Genomic DNA, 15,584 nt, shown 5'->3' with positions numbered 1-15,584 from the left:
TAAGAAGGTTTAAGCTCTTACTGTCAGAGGGTAATAATTAATGATCAAATGTTAATGGAGATACTAAGCTGTTGATGTCATTAATTCAGCTCAGTGGAGCCAGTTCTGCCCAGGACCTGCCACAGCTGTCACTGCATTTGCTTAATTATTCCAGTGCCTTCAGGCTCTTTTTCTTTCTTTACCCTCCCCCACCCCCACTAACTATAGGACATTATGTTTTCACTGATGCAGAATTATGAAGAGCATCCTGCTCCCTGGGCAGTGCCAACCCCAAAATATGTGAACACCCAAAGGCAACAAAGGAGACCCTAACTTTTTCCTTAGATGAAAAGATGGAAAATGTTGAAGAAAGACCATCTTTAAATAGCCCGATTGTGCTAACATAATTTTATGGTTCTTTAAAGATTTGGATGTCGAAAGTGAACTCTGAGCTGAGTAAAATGTCAAAGCGCTCACTCTCTCCCACAATCAAACAAAGAGAATATAGAAAAAGTGGCGCAAGAGTGTTGGTAAAACATAATGCCGTACAATCATTCTTCCAAGAGGGAACCAGAAAGTTAACTTTGCTGGGCAAATTGAGGCAAGGAAAAGCATGGTGAGGGAAATGCCACTGTGATTAAAATTCAGTTGTAGGAGTATATGAATTTGTCTGCTGTGCTTACAGAAACTTTTTGTATTTCTTTAGCTTTGTGTCTCTTTTATCTATTGCATTGCCTTAAATTTAAGGAAAAGCATTCTTTGTAAATATTGTTTGGGTCTTTCTCCCACTTGCCTGTTGTAATAATCACCACATTTTTCGCTTTACTGTTTCCTAATTGGAATGGGGTGTTAATTTGGACTTTAAAAGACCCCATGTTGCAAAATGTGTAATTGAGAAAAGCTAGTTCCTTGACTTCCAGGTAAATGCTCCAGTTGAGATGGGTGCTATGATATCAGACTAGGCCAATGTGTCTTATGCCTCAATGCTGGAATTCTGCTGGACTCTTCTCCCCACTGAAGCACTTAAAAAATGTGAGGCCCTACAATTTCAAATTTTTCTCTTGGCTGCACATGGTGATTTCAAATAATTGAAGCTCTTCAAATTTTTATATGCCCTCAAATTTAGAAGTGAACAGTTCTGAGCATGTGCAGTATACTATGATTTAAAATTTTTAGAGTCCCTCCAATTTACCGTTAAGAGTCTCAACTTGTGAGTGATAGGGGAACCTGGACTTTAACAATTCACAGTGGTTTAAAATGATCACTATATTCAGATGATATAGAGGTGAGTAGAATTCTGGATACTTGTGTACATTTTTTTAACTCATTGTTGAATTGACTTGCTTTTTTTTATTCAAAAGGTATTACTAGGCCACCAGAAGAAGCATTTAAATAAACCACTGAAAATTTACCATAACACAATTTTACTTTCATTGCCATGAATCCACTCTGATGACCTGAATATAATCTTCATCATAAAGCCAAATGGCTAAATTTGGCATAGAAAAGAACTTATTTTTTTCCTAGCTCCCACACAAAAAAGAAATGTATTCAGTAAAAACACCTGATACACCATGGTGACAACACATAGATTCCATAGGCTATCTTTAAAAATTATACTGCTCTTTTTTAAACAACAGGGGCTTTTTGAACTATTGCATAAATTGCTACTTTTTTTTTTGTTTTTAAATCTAAAGTGCTTTAAACTGAGTTTTCATTATAATGCAATAATGCTTATTTTTTATATTTTATTAAAATGTAGTTGATTTACAATGCTGTATTAATTTTTGCTTATAGAAACTAACATAGCATTGTAAAGCAATTATATTCCAATAAAATAAAATAATTTCTACTGTACAAGAAAATAACTCAGTTATATATATATTCTTTTTTCATATTCTTTTCCATTATGGTTTATCACAGGGTATTGAATATAGTTCCCTGTGCTATACAGTAGGACCTCATCGTTTATCCATTCTGTATATTACTAGTTTGTTACTTCTAATAGATGGTCAATTTTGTTTTTTATTTAAATATTTCATATAAAGTGTTTTTATTAAAGATTAATTTAGATATTCATATTATGTGATCTCTAAGATAAAATATATGCATTCATTTTTAAACCCATTTGTTTGAATATTTGGATGGTGAACCAAATGCAAAGGTACATAATTATGAAATACACAAGATGGAATCCTCAGATGGCTTACTTGTCGACTTGATGGTCATTAACCATTCCTTAGATCTTTTACCAAAGGATATTCTCTAAATGGGAACATTTAAACTTTTGTTGAATGCCCTGATGCCAAGATTCTAAGATATAAGGTAGATTTATGGTTCAAAAGTTAATAATATATAAGAAGAAATCTAGTCATTAAGAAGTCAGCTAAAATTCTTAACATATTTTATTTGTACCTTTGAAAGCCACATGGATGCTCTTTTACTTGATTTAAATGAAAGTGACAAAGGTGAAATTCCAGCATATTTCTTAGTCACTTCTCTTCCTCAGCAAATGTTTTCCTTTTGATAAAATTTAGGATAAGTTGATTATGAATTTGATTTTTTAATGAAAACGTAGAGTTGGTGTTTGAAAGATCCTGAAAACTTTCTAATCTTATAAGCTAGCTTTATAAATCCATATATTTTTATTACAGCAGAAATTTAACAGGATTAGAAATAGAAAATTCTAATAATAGTTAATATGTTGTATTTGGAATTTCTGTAACTCTAGGGATTTAGGTCCTGAACTATGTAAAGTCCTACATTTGGTATAGTAGTCAACTTTTGCCCTCAAATTTATTATTAGTTTCTAAAGTTTGAAAAATTTTCTTATGTTTGTATATTTTTAGTCCCCACAGTTACAGTGCTTGACTAAGCAACTGAGCACACACACACACACACACGCACGTACACACACGCACATGCGCACACACGCACACGCACACACATTACAGTGCTCTTTGGTTTTTAGATAGGCAGACAAAAGCAAAGAAAGTTTGTTCAATTATTTGTGGCTATGCTAAATTAAAAATGTTTCAGTGGGCTAGAGTTATGCTATTAAAGAATTGAATTAAACCTTATTTAGGTCATAGGTAAAATGAGCAAAATTGTATCAAATTAGCCTATGCTGAGCATATATGAATGCCTAGAGATTGCAAAGAGTTGGACACGACTGAGTGACTGAACTGAACTGAACTGAATGCATAGCTAGGGCTTCCCTGGTGGCTCAGATGGTAAAGAACCTGCCTGCAATGTGGGAGACCGGGGTTTAATCCCTGGGTCGGGAAGATTCCCCTGGAGCGTGAACCACCCACTCCAGTATCTTGCCTGGGAGATCCCATGGACAGAGGAGCCTGGTCAAAAAGAGCCTGGGGTCGAAAAGTGTCAGACAAGACTGAGTGACTAACACACAAAAAGCATAGCTATGCCAAAATAAAATTCTTGCTTTTAACTAGACCAGTTTTGGAGTCTTTAGGAACTTGAAAGTTTATTGAGAAAAACTAAAAACTGCTATTTGCACATAGACTCTAAATCTTTCAGTGAAACAGTTCAAATAAACATCTGATATGTATTGATACACCTTTTAAAATAAAGCATGCTATTATTCCATGTTTTAGTATTGTCTGCAGGGACAGCTGGTATTGTTTTGGAAACAATAAGGATATTAGTTACCATTTAAAAAATAATTCAGAATATATAATACTTGGCCTTGAGAGATTCGAAAGGATATTTCTCAGGTTAAAACTCAATGACCTTTTCAATTACTTTGCATTTTTAGAGAAAGGTCAATTTAGTAAATACTTTTCTATTACATACAAAATCCTAGGAGGAAAAAAAGGATAATTTAAGAAATATAGCCATAAAAACCTGAAGAATGACATAAAAAATATGTATTTGCTTCATAGGGGTAATAGAACTTTTAAAGAAAGTCTAAGGGAAATTATCAATAAATTTGACCTCATAAAAATGAAAATAAAATATATTTCTGTACATCAAAAATATGAGAATTGGGAATACAAACCACAAATAATGAACATTTCTACAGGTATCACAGATTAGGAAATATCTGCAATATATAAAAACATTTCACCCAAATTTATGAAAAAAACAATAAATCCTCCGTATATATACAGGAAAGGGTAAAAAACAATGAAAATAAATTATAAGTGGTTAACAAATTTATGAAAATGAAATGTGATGAAATAGATTATCAGTTCAGTTCAGTTCAGTCACTCAGTCGTGTCCGACTCTTTGCGACCCTGTGAATCTCAGCACGCCAGGCCTCCCTGTCCATCACCATATCCCAGAGTTCACTCAGACTCACGTCCATCCAGTCCGTGATGCCGTCCAGCCATCTCATCCTCGGTCGTCCCCTTCTTCTTCTGCCCCCAATCCCTCCCAGCGTCAAAATCTTTTCCAATGAGTCAACTCTTTGCATGAGGTGGCCAAAGTACTGGAGTTTCAGCTTTAGCATCATTCCTTCCAAAGAAATCCCAGGGCTGATCTTCAGAATGGACTGGTTGGATCTCCTTGCAGTCCAAGGGACTCTCAAGAGTCTTCTCCAACACCACAGTTAAAACGCATCAATTCTTCGGCGCTCAGCCTTCTTCACAGTCCAACTCTCACATCCATACATACTTGACTAGACGGACCTTAGTTGGCAAAGTAATGTCTCTGCTTTTGAATATAGTACCTAGGTTGGTCATAACTTTTCTTCCAAGGAGTAAGCGTCTTTTAATTTCTAAAGAAATAGATTATATTTAATATCAAATATAATAATAGGTTGAAATTAATACAGTTATAAAATTTCCTAATTCTGTATTGCAAACATAAAAGAAAAAGCCAATAATTCATTTAACAAATGCTTTTGAGTATCTACAAGGTACTAAAGCAGGTCTAGAGATACAGTGATGAATAAGACTTTGACAGTCCTCTCTGGAGAGGCTTGCAATCTTCGGTGAATTGAAAGTGAAAGTGAAAGTGAAGTCACTCAGTCGTGTCCGACTCTTTGAGACCCCATGAACTGTAGCCTATCAGGCTTCTCTGTCCATGGGATTTTCCAGGCAAGAGTACTGGAGTGGGCTGCCATTTCATTCTTCAGGGGATCTTCCCAACCCAGGGATCAAACCCAGGTCTCTTGCATTGCAGACAGACGTTTTGCTGTCTGAGCCACCAGGGAAGCCCTATGAGTGGATTATAGGAATTAAATAGGCTCATAAATCACTTTGCTGTCTAAAGAGCATGGACTTGGGAAACCAGGGAAAGCCTCTCAAGGGAGTGAAGCTGAGGCTCAAAAGTATAGTGTCATTCTCCTTGCTTTTTCTCAAAATCTTCATTCCACTCCTTCAGCAAACCTCTGATTTCTATTGTCAAAATACACTGAGATCTGACTACCCCCCTCCTTTTGTATCACTCTAGACCAAACTTCCCTCACCCATTTCCTGAAATATTGTAATAGCTTCCCAGTTGCTCTCCGTACTTCCACTCTACATTGGGTTCTGTTTTCCACCTGGCATCCAGGTGCTTCCAACCGGCACTACCCACACAACCCTGCAGTCTCATATGTCATTTAGAGTAAGAACTAAAGCCCCAAAGACCTTTTCGTGATTTCCTCTTGGAGTCTGTCTGATCTTAACTCCTTTATCTTCCACCGTGCTGCCCGATTGTCAGCCCTTCCTTTCTTCTTTTGCACAGATACACTTAGTGTTCCATCACCTCATGAGCTTTGCATTTATTGTTCTAGACATGCTTTCCTTTCAAATAAAAGTAGAACTTTGCTTGCTTTCTCACTTCATTCAGGGTTCCACCCAAGAATCATATTATCAAGAATACTTCCTTGACCTCCTATTTAAGATGGCAGCCTCTGCCTCATCTAGGTCTTTACCTTACTTAACTTCTCTTATCATTTATCACTCCTTGATATATCTCTTTTTTTATCGTTGGTGTCCTTATCAGAATGTGAGATTATTAACATCTTGGACTATATCAGTCAAGGCTCAACCAAAGAAGAAAAATAAGTGGAACAATATCCAGTTGTCTTTCTATCACCTATTTATACTTTCTGAGGCAGGTTCTTTGCCGTCTGAGCCACCAGGGAAGCCAGACTAACACCTGTCTACCTATCTCAAGGAATTGTGTCAGGTGATTGGGGGAGCTGTTTAAGAAAGTTTGAAATCCATAATGCAGATCTTCATGAAGAAAAGATCACGGTCAGCATGAAACCCACAAGTCGCAGTCACTTGCTGTCTACAGGGAGAAATATTTCATTTTCTCTCAAGATTTATTGAGGTATAATTGACAAGTAAATAGTGTGTATATTTAAGATATATAGCATCATGATTTTCTATATCTATACAATATCAAATGGTAACTAGAGTCAAGGTCATTAATACATTCGTCACCTCACCTGGTTACCATTTTTTTTGTGTTGTGTGTGGTGAGAATACTTAAGATTTACTCTTTCAGCAAATTTCAAGTATCTAGTATACAGCACAGCTTTGTTAACTATAGTCAACATTCTATACATTAGGTCCCCAGAATCTTGTAACTGAAAGTTAATACCCTTTGATCAACACCTCCTCATTTCTTTCACTCAAGCCTTTGGCAAGTACCATTCTATTCTCTGCTGCTGTGACTTTGTTAGATTCCATTTATAAGTGATCTCACACAATATTTGTCTTTGTGTGTCTGGCTTATTTCACTTAGCATAATGTCCTCCAGTTTCACCCATGTTGTCACGAATGGCAGGGCAAAGGACCAGAATGGACATTTTTCAAAAAAAGACACAAATGGCCAACAGTTATATGAAAAGTTACAACATCACCAATCATCAGGGAAATGTTAATCAAAATCACGATGAGATGTCTCTTCATGCCTGATAGAAAGGTTGTTGTCAGATAGACAAGTTATCCAGTGCCATGGGATGTGGAGAAAAGGGAACACTTGTACACCATTAGTGGGAATGTAAATTGGTACAGCCATTATGGAAAACATAGATTTTTCAAAATATGTAGATTTCTCAAAAAACTAAAAATAAAATTGTCATATGATATAGCATTCCCATTTCTAGGTATATATTTCAGGGAAATAAAATCACTATCTCAAAGAGATATCTGTACTTCTATGTCTATTGCTGTGTTATTCACAATAGCCAAGATATCGAAATAGCCTAAGTGTCTGTTGATGGATGAATGGATTAAAAATGAGAAAATATAAAAAGGCTATAAAAAGAAGGAAATTCTGCTGTTGGTGACGATAGGCCTTCTAATGAATTAAATCAGTGAACCTAGACTATCTGAGATATTTTCCCTTATTTAAATTAACTGATTATGGATCTTACTTATATCCGAAAACTTCCTTTACATCAGCAATGAAATTACGGTTTGGTTAAATAACAGATAACTGTATCCTTGCCAAACTGACACACATCAGTTTGATGGAAAACCATCAGTTGGAAAGATCTCATGGGGGAACAAACAGGGCAACAGACACAAAGGGAGTTTACATTCACTCAGAAGTTTTTCTCCATGGACCTCGGGTGGTTCCTCAGGAGAAAAACTGGGGAGGGGAAGACAACTAGAGAGTCCCTCTCAATGGTTTAGGTGTGAAGGGTGATTGGCTGCTGTGAGGGGGTGGAGGGGAGGGCAGCAGGTATAAATCTGCTTTCCTGAACCCTCCTTTCCTATGAAGAAAAAGCCTGGCCAGGAAGGAGGAGCAAATCCTCTCTTTTATGTACAAGTATTGCTTCAGGAAGAAAAGTAGAAACAAAACTTCTCTGTTCCTGGGAGGGACAGGGAACAATCTCTTAGGAATTGAGCAGAAACCTGTTGCTGTTGGAGAAAAGATAGAGGGAAACCCCTCAGAACCCCCACCCCTAGGAGGGCTGCTGGAATTCAGATTGGGTTGAGAATCATATATTTAGAGACCTTATATTTAGAGATATTTAAGTAGAGATCTGCTACTTCTGGGGGAGAGGAGAAAATTCCCATCCAAATATGACTGTAATTACAAGGCAGAGTTTTGCTGCTGTAGTTGGGAGGAGTAGAAATACTGAGAAGACCCAGGCATGGAGAGCCTACCTATGACTGAGACTGGTCCTGGACAAGAGAGAAAACTTCCCTGCCTTCTCCATGAACCTAATGCTGAATAATAAGCATCATCAATCCATTACTAAAGGAGAGACAGAGCATGGGGGCAGATCCCATGGGAGTGTGGGTTTTGTGCTATGCTGAAAGCTGATGGGAAAGCAAGAACACTGAGAAAAACTATTTGGCACTCTAGCCCTCACTCTGAACCCAAAGTGACATCAGTCTACTGCTAGAGGAATGTGAAAACTGACATATATTGGAATTCAGGTTAACAAGCAACAACAAAACCCCAGATCTGCTCGGCTCCTGATTAGATTGGCTCATAATCCCGTTCTAATCACTTCATAGCAGAAGATAGATACTCATTTTCAGGAATAAATACTATTTCCTTCAGTCTCTACTATTCTTCTATAAAATGTCTAACTTTTAATTATAAAAAATATAGGATATATATTAAAAATAACAAGAACAGACAGCCCTCTGTCAAGAGATAAAGCAATTAGCAGAATGAGAAATAGATATGACAGAGGTGTTTAAACTATCAGAAAAGAATTAAAAATAATGATTATTAGTATATTAGAAAACTGGTAGAAAATGTGAACAATGTGCAAGAACAGTTGGGAAATTTAGTAACATGGAAACTATAAGAAAAGGTCAAGTGGGAATGCTGAAATGAAAACATGGTACCAGAGACGAAGAGCTGACCTGATGGACCCATCATTAGACTGGACACAGCCTAGGGAAGAGAGTTAAACAGTGGACAACAGAAATTATCCAAGCTGAAAGACAAAGAGAAAAAAAAAATAAAAGAATGAGTAATAAACATAGTTGAACTTAAAATCTGCACAACATTGTGTCATCAAATGTATGTATAATTCCAGAGGGAGGATAGATAGAAAATTGGGCAGAAGATATATTTAAAGAGTAAACTGTCTGCGAATTCCCCTTCCCCTCAAAGAAGTAAGAGATTGAACCACAAATTTGAAAACTCAAAGAATGTTAAGGAAGATAAATACCAAAATACAACAAAACCAAACAACACCTAGACATGTCAGAGTGAAGGTAATGAAAACCAAAGATGAAGAGAAAATCTTTAAAGAAACTAGAGAAAAAAGAAACATTACATATAGAAGAAGAAAAATAAGGATTATACCAGAATATTTATCAAAACCATGTAAGCCAAAACCCACTGATTTAACATCTTTAAATACTAAAGAAAAAAAATTATTGACTTAGCATTCTATACTGAGAGAATATGTATTTCAAAATAGAAGTGAACTAAAGATAAAACTCAAGAGAATTTATTAACAATGTGCCAGCACTCAAGGAAATAAAGAGGAAGTTCTTAGGTATTGTAAAACCAAATGGAGTACATTGAACAAGATGATAAAGACATATTCTGAGCTTAAAGTTAACTCATTAAAAAAAAATTGAAATTACACAAAGTAGGTTCCAGAGCCACAGTGGAATTAAAATGTAAACCAGTAAGAGAATGATATATAGAAAATTCCCTAATGTTTTAAAATTAAACAATATTCTTCTAAAAAACTCAGGTATCAGAAAGGAAGCCACAGGGAAATTAGAAGATATTTTGAATTGAATGAAAATGAAAATAGAATGTATCAAAATTTATGAGACTGAGTCAAAGCAGTGATTAGAGGAAAATTTATAGCATTAAATTCTTTGACTAGAAACCAAAAACAGTTTCAAATCAATAATATACACGTCACCTTAGAAAAGTAGTAAAGAAAGTGCCAATCAAACCTGAACTAAGAAGAAGGAAGAAAAATAATGAAGATAAAAAGAGAAAAACAATAGAAACAGCCAATAAACCCAAAAGCTGGTTTTCGGAAAAGATAAAATATATAAACCTCTAGGAAACTGATTAAAAATTTTAAAAAGATACAAACTACCAGTACTTGGAATGAGAGGACATCACTACAGAAAATTCAGACCTTAGGACGGCAGTAAGAGAATATTATGAACAACTTATGCCAATAAATTGATAACTTAGATGAAATGGATAACTTAGATGAAATGGGTAAATTCGCTAAAAAAACAGAAACTATCAAAATTTATTCCAGAATAAATAGATAGCCCTAGTACATCTATACCTATTAGAGAAATTAAATTCATTGTTAAAGCAGTCCAAAAATAAAAATTCCAATACTTTATGGTTTCATAGGTGAAGCCTATGAAACATTTTTAGAAGAAATAATATTAATTTTATTACAAATTTTCAAGAAAATAGAAGAGGAGGAAAATTTTCCCAAATGATTTTATGAGGCTAGCATTACCCTGATACTAATAATTGGGGAAAAAAAATAAACCACACACACACAACAGAGCAAAACTACAGAATACGTTTATTGAACATAGGCACACAAATCCTTAAAATTTAATTTAAAATTAAACCCATCCATATATATAAAAGATAACAAATTGTGATCTGAGGGGAAGCAAGTTTAGTTCAATATTTGAAAATCAGTCAATGTAATTTACACAATGTAATTTACAACATTGAAAGACAGAAACTTAATGAGCATCTCAATAGATACAGAAAAAAAATATTTAACTATATTTAAACATCCATGAAGGCTGAGCACTGAAGAACTGATGTTTTTGAACTGTGGTGTTGAAGACTCTTGAGAGTTCCTTGGACTGCAAGGAGATCAAGCCAGTCAATCCTAAAAGAAATCAATCCTGAATATTCATTGGAAGAACTGATGCTGAAACTCCAATACTTTGGCCACCTGATGTGAAGAACTGGTTCATTGAGAAAGACCTTCATGCTGGGAAAGATTGAAGACAGGAGAAGAAGGGGATGACAGAGGAAGAAATGGTTTAATGGCATCATGGACTCAATGGACATCAGTTTGAGCAAGTTCCAGGACATGGTGAAAGAAAAGGAAGCCTGGCATGCTGCAGTCTATGGGTTCCCAAAGAGTCAGACATGACTGAACAACATCCATTCATGACAAAATTCGCAGGAATTTAGGAATAGAAGAAAACATCCTCAATCTCTTTAGAGAAATTTATTATAAAACTACAGTTAATATAGTGACTAATGAAGAAGAACTAAAGAGGCTCTTGATGAAAGTGAAAGAGGAGAGTGAAAAAGTTGGTTTAAAGCTCAACATTCAGAAAACTAAGATCATGGCATCTGCTCCCATCACTTCATGGCAAATACATGGGGAAACAATGGAAACAGTGACAGACCTTATTTTTTGGGGCTCCAAAATCACTGCAGATGGTGACTACAGCTATGAAATTAAAAGACACTTGCTCCTTGGAAGAAAAGTTATGACCAACCTAGAGAGCATGTTAAAAAGCAAAGACATTACTTTGCCAACAAAGGTCTGTGTAGTCAAAGCTATGGTTTTTCCAGTAGTCATGAATGAATGTGAGAGTTGGATTATAAAGAAAGCTGAGCACTGAAGAATTGATGCTTTTGAACTGTGGTGTTGGAAAAGACTCTTCAGAGTCCCTTGGACAGCAAGGAGATCCAACCAGTCCATCCTAAAGGAAATCAGTCCTGAATATTCTTTGGAAGGATCGACGGTGAAGCTAAAGCTCAGCATCAGTTTGGCTACCTGATGCGAAGAACTGACTTATTGGAAAAGACCCTGATGCTGGGAAAGATTGAAGGCGGGAGGAGAAGGGGATGACAGAGGATGATGAGATGGTTGGATGGCATCACTGACTCAATGAACATGAGTTTGAGTAAACTGCAGGAGTTGGTGATGGACAGGGAAGCCTGGCATGCTGCAGTCCATGGGGTTGCAAAGAGTCAGACACGACTTAGCGACTGAACTGAATTGAATGGCAGAAAGCTGAATTCTTTACCCCTAAGTTCTTGAACAAGTATAGGATGTCCATTGTCACCACTCCTATTAAAAATTCCTAGCCAGTGCGATAATGCAGTAAGAAATAAAAGATATACAGATTAAACACAAAGAAATAAAACCATTCCCATCTGAAGACATAGTGTCCACATATTGCACTGCTGTTGTTATTGTTTTAGTCGCTAAGTCATGTCCAACTCTTTTGTGACCCCTTGGACCTTTATATAACCTACCAGGCTCCTCTGTCCATGGAATTTTTCAGGCAAGAATACTGGAGAGTGTTGCCATTTCTTCCTCCGGGAGATTTCATAACCCAGGAATCAAATCTGAGTCTCTTGCTTGGCGGGCAGATTCTTTACCACTGAGCCCTCTGGGAAGCCCAGTGTCCACACAGAAGGGCCCAAATAATCTACAAGAAAATTGTAAGAACTAATACGTGAGTTTAGCAAGGTCTCAGGATACAAAAATCTGCTGCATTTCCCTGCTTATGAAATTTGCAGGAAAAAGTTGGAAATAAAATTTTTAAAAAGCAGTACCATTTTAAATAACATTGAGAAGCATGAAACACTTATGGATAAAACTGGAAAGTCATTTGCATTATTTGCACACTGAAAATTAACAGCACAGTAGAGAAAAATCAAAGACACCAATAAGTGGGGTGCTCATAGATAGAAGATTTAGCATGCCTAAAATGTCAGTTCTCCTCAATTTGATCTAGTGACTCAATGTAATTCTAACAAAAACCCTAGCAGGATTTTGTAGTAGAGATTATCAGGTTGATTCTAAAATGTATATGGAGAAGCAGAGGTCCTAGAATCTTAAAAATAGCTTTGAAAAAGACAAAGTAGATAATACTTCATTATTTAAAATCTATCTCTAATTCTACAGAAACTCACATGTATAGTTTTGGTGAAAGGTCAGACATATAGATCACTGAACAGGATGGAGACTCAAGAAATAGAGACATGGATGGCACGATAATTCAACGGAAGAAAGATAGTTTTTTCAATATGTGGTATTGAATACCCCATAAAGTGCTAGAAATTAATGTCAACCCATTTCTCATGCCATTTATAACAATTAACTAGAAATATATATTAGATCTAAAGACAGAACCTAAATCTATAAGATTTCTAGAACACATAGCAAAACTATCTTTGTGGCCTTGGATGAGGAAAATATTTCTTAGACAATACACACACACACACACACACACACACACACACAAATCATAAGAAAAAATGAATAATTGAGGTTTCTTCAGAAAAACTTCTCTTGTTTATCATGTTAAGAAAAATAAAAAGATAAGTTCCCACCTGAGAAAAAGATATTTACAAAATACATTCTTGGTAATGGAACTGGATTCAGAACTATTGCATAAAGTCTTACATCTTAGTAATAAAACGCCAACTAACCAGTTTTTTTTAAAGGCAAATGAACACTTTATTAGAGAACTACAAATGCAAATAAACATATGAATTGATTTTCAGCATCATTAGCTAATAGGGAAATGTAAAATAGAACCTCAATGAGATACTGCTGCACACTTACTAAAAGGGCTAAAAGATAAAAACGAACAAAAAGTAACTAAGTGCTGAAAAGGATATGGAACAACTGGAACAGCCATAGGTTGCTGATGGGAATACCAAATTGCACAGCTACTTTGGAAAACAATTTAAAAAAAAATTAATTTATTTTAATTGGTGGATAATTACTGTACAATATTGTGGTGGTTTTTGCCATACATCGACATGAGTCAGCCACGGGTGCACGTGTTCCCCCATTCTGAACTCTCCACACCACCTCCCTCCCCACCTCATTGCTCTGGGTTGTCCCAGAGCACCGGCTTTGAGTGCCCTAATTCATGCATCAAACTTCCACTGGTCATCTATTTTCAGTTCAGTTCAGTAGCTCAGTCATGTCCGACTCTTTGTGACCCCATGCACCGCAGCACGTCAGACCTCTCTGTCCATCACCAACTTCTGGAGTTTACCCAAACTCATGTCCATTGAGTCAGTGATGCCATCCAACCATCTCATTCTCTGTTGTCCCCTTCTCCTCCTGCCTTCAATCTTTCCCGGCATTAGGGTCTTTTCCAGTGAGTCAGTTCTTCGCATCAGGTGGCTAAAATGTTGGAGTTTCAGCTTCAGTGTCAGTCCTTCCAATGTACACCCAGAACTGATCTCCTTTAGGATGCACTGGTTATGGTAATATTCGTGTTTTATTGCTATTCTCTCATATCATCCCACCCTCACTTTCTTCCACACAGTCCAAAAATCTGTTCTTTACAACTGTGTCTCTCTTGCTGTCTTGCCTATAGGGTCATCATTACCATCTTTCTAAGTTCCATATATATGTGTTAATATACTGTATTGGTGCTTCTCTTTCTGACTTATTTCACGTGTATAATAGGCTCCAGTTTCATCTACCTCATTAGAACTGACTCAAACGTGTTCTTTTTTATAGCTGATTAATATGTCCATTCTAAAGGAGATCAGCCCTGGGTGTTCTTTGGAAGGAATGATGCTAAAGCTGAAACTCCAGTACTTTGGCCACCTCATGCGAAGAGTTGACTCATTGGAAAAGACTCCGATGCTGGGAGGGATTGGGGGCAGGAGGAGAAAGGGACGACAGAGGATGAGATGGCTGGAAGGCATCACTGACTTGATGGACATGAGTTTGAGTGAACTCCAGGAGTTGGTGACAGACAGAGAGGCCTGGTGTGCTGTAATTCATGGAGTCTCAAAGAGCTGGATATGACTGAGTGACTGAACTGAACTGAACAGAACTGAATACTCCATTGTGTATATGTACCACAACTTCCTTATCCATTTGTCTGCCGGTGGACATCTCAGTTGCTTCCATGTCCTAGCTACTGCAATCAGTGCTGCGATGAACATTGGGGTGCATGTGTCTCTTTCAGTTTTGGTTTCCTCAGTGTGTATGCCCAGTAGTGGGATTGCTGGGTCATATGGCAGTTCTATTTCCAGTTTTTAAAGGAATCTTCACACTGTTCTCCATAGTGGCTGTACCAGTTTGCATTCCCACCAACAGTGTAAGAGGGTTGCCTTTTCTCCACACCCTCTCCAGCATTTATTGCTTGTAGACTTTTTGATGGGAGCCATTCTGACCAGTGTGAGATGATACTTCATTGTGATTTTGCTTTGCATTTCTCTGATAATGAGTAATGTTGAGCATCTTTTCATGTATTTATTAGCCATCTGTATGTCTTCTTTGGAAAAATGTCTGTTTAGTTCTTTGGCCCACTTTTGATTGGGTTGTTCATTTTCTGGTACTGAGCTGCATGAGCTGCTTGCATATTTTGGAGATTAAATTAAACATATAGTTGTTATTTGACTTAGAAATCCCACTCAAGGCTTTTACCCAAGAGAAATGAAAACATATGTCTACACAAAGCTCTAGGTGAATATTTATAGTAGCTTCATTCATAGTCTCCAAAACTGTAAACAACAGTAACAACATTTTCTTAATGTCCACAAACTACTGAAACTATAAACAAACTGTGATGTATCCATACAATGAAGTATTACACAGCAAAAAAGGAACCAAGCACTTTTGCATCAACACAGATGAATCTCACAAGCATTATGTTAAGAGAAAAAATCCAGATACAAAGACAAAGATATTGTATTATTCAATTTGCATGATATCA

The sequence above is a fragment of the Capricornis sumatraensis genome, chromosome 3 (assembly GCF_032405125.1).
Source record: "Capricornis sumatraensis isolate serow.1 chromosome 3, serow.2, whole genome shotgun sequence".
Taxonomy (NCBI): Eukaryota; Metazoa; Chordata; class Mammalia; order Artiodactyla; family Bovidae; genus Capricornis; species Capricornis sumatraensis.
The sequence above is the reverse complement of the archived record's forward strand: the minus strand, read 5'-3'. Positions refer to the sequence as shown.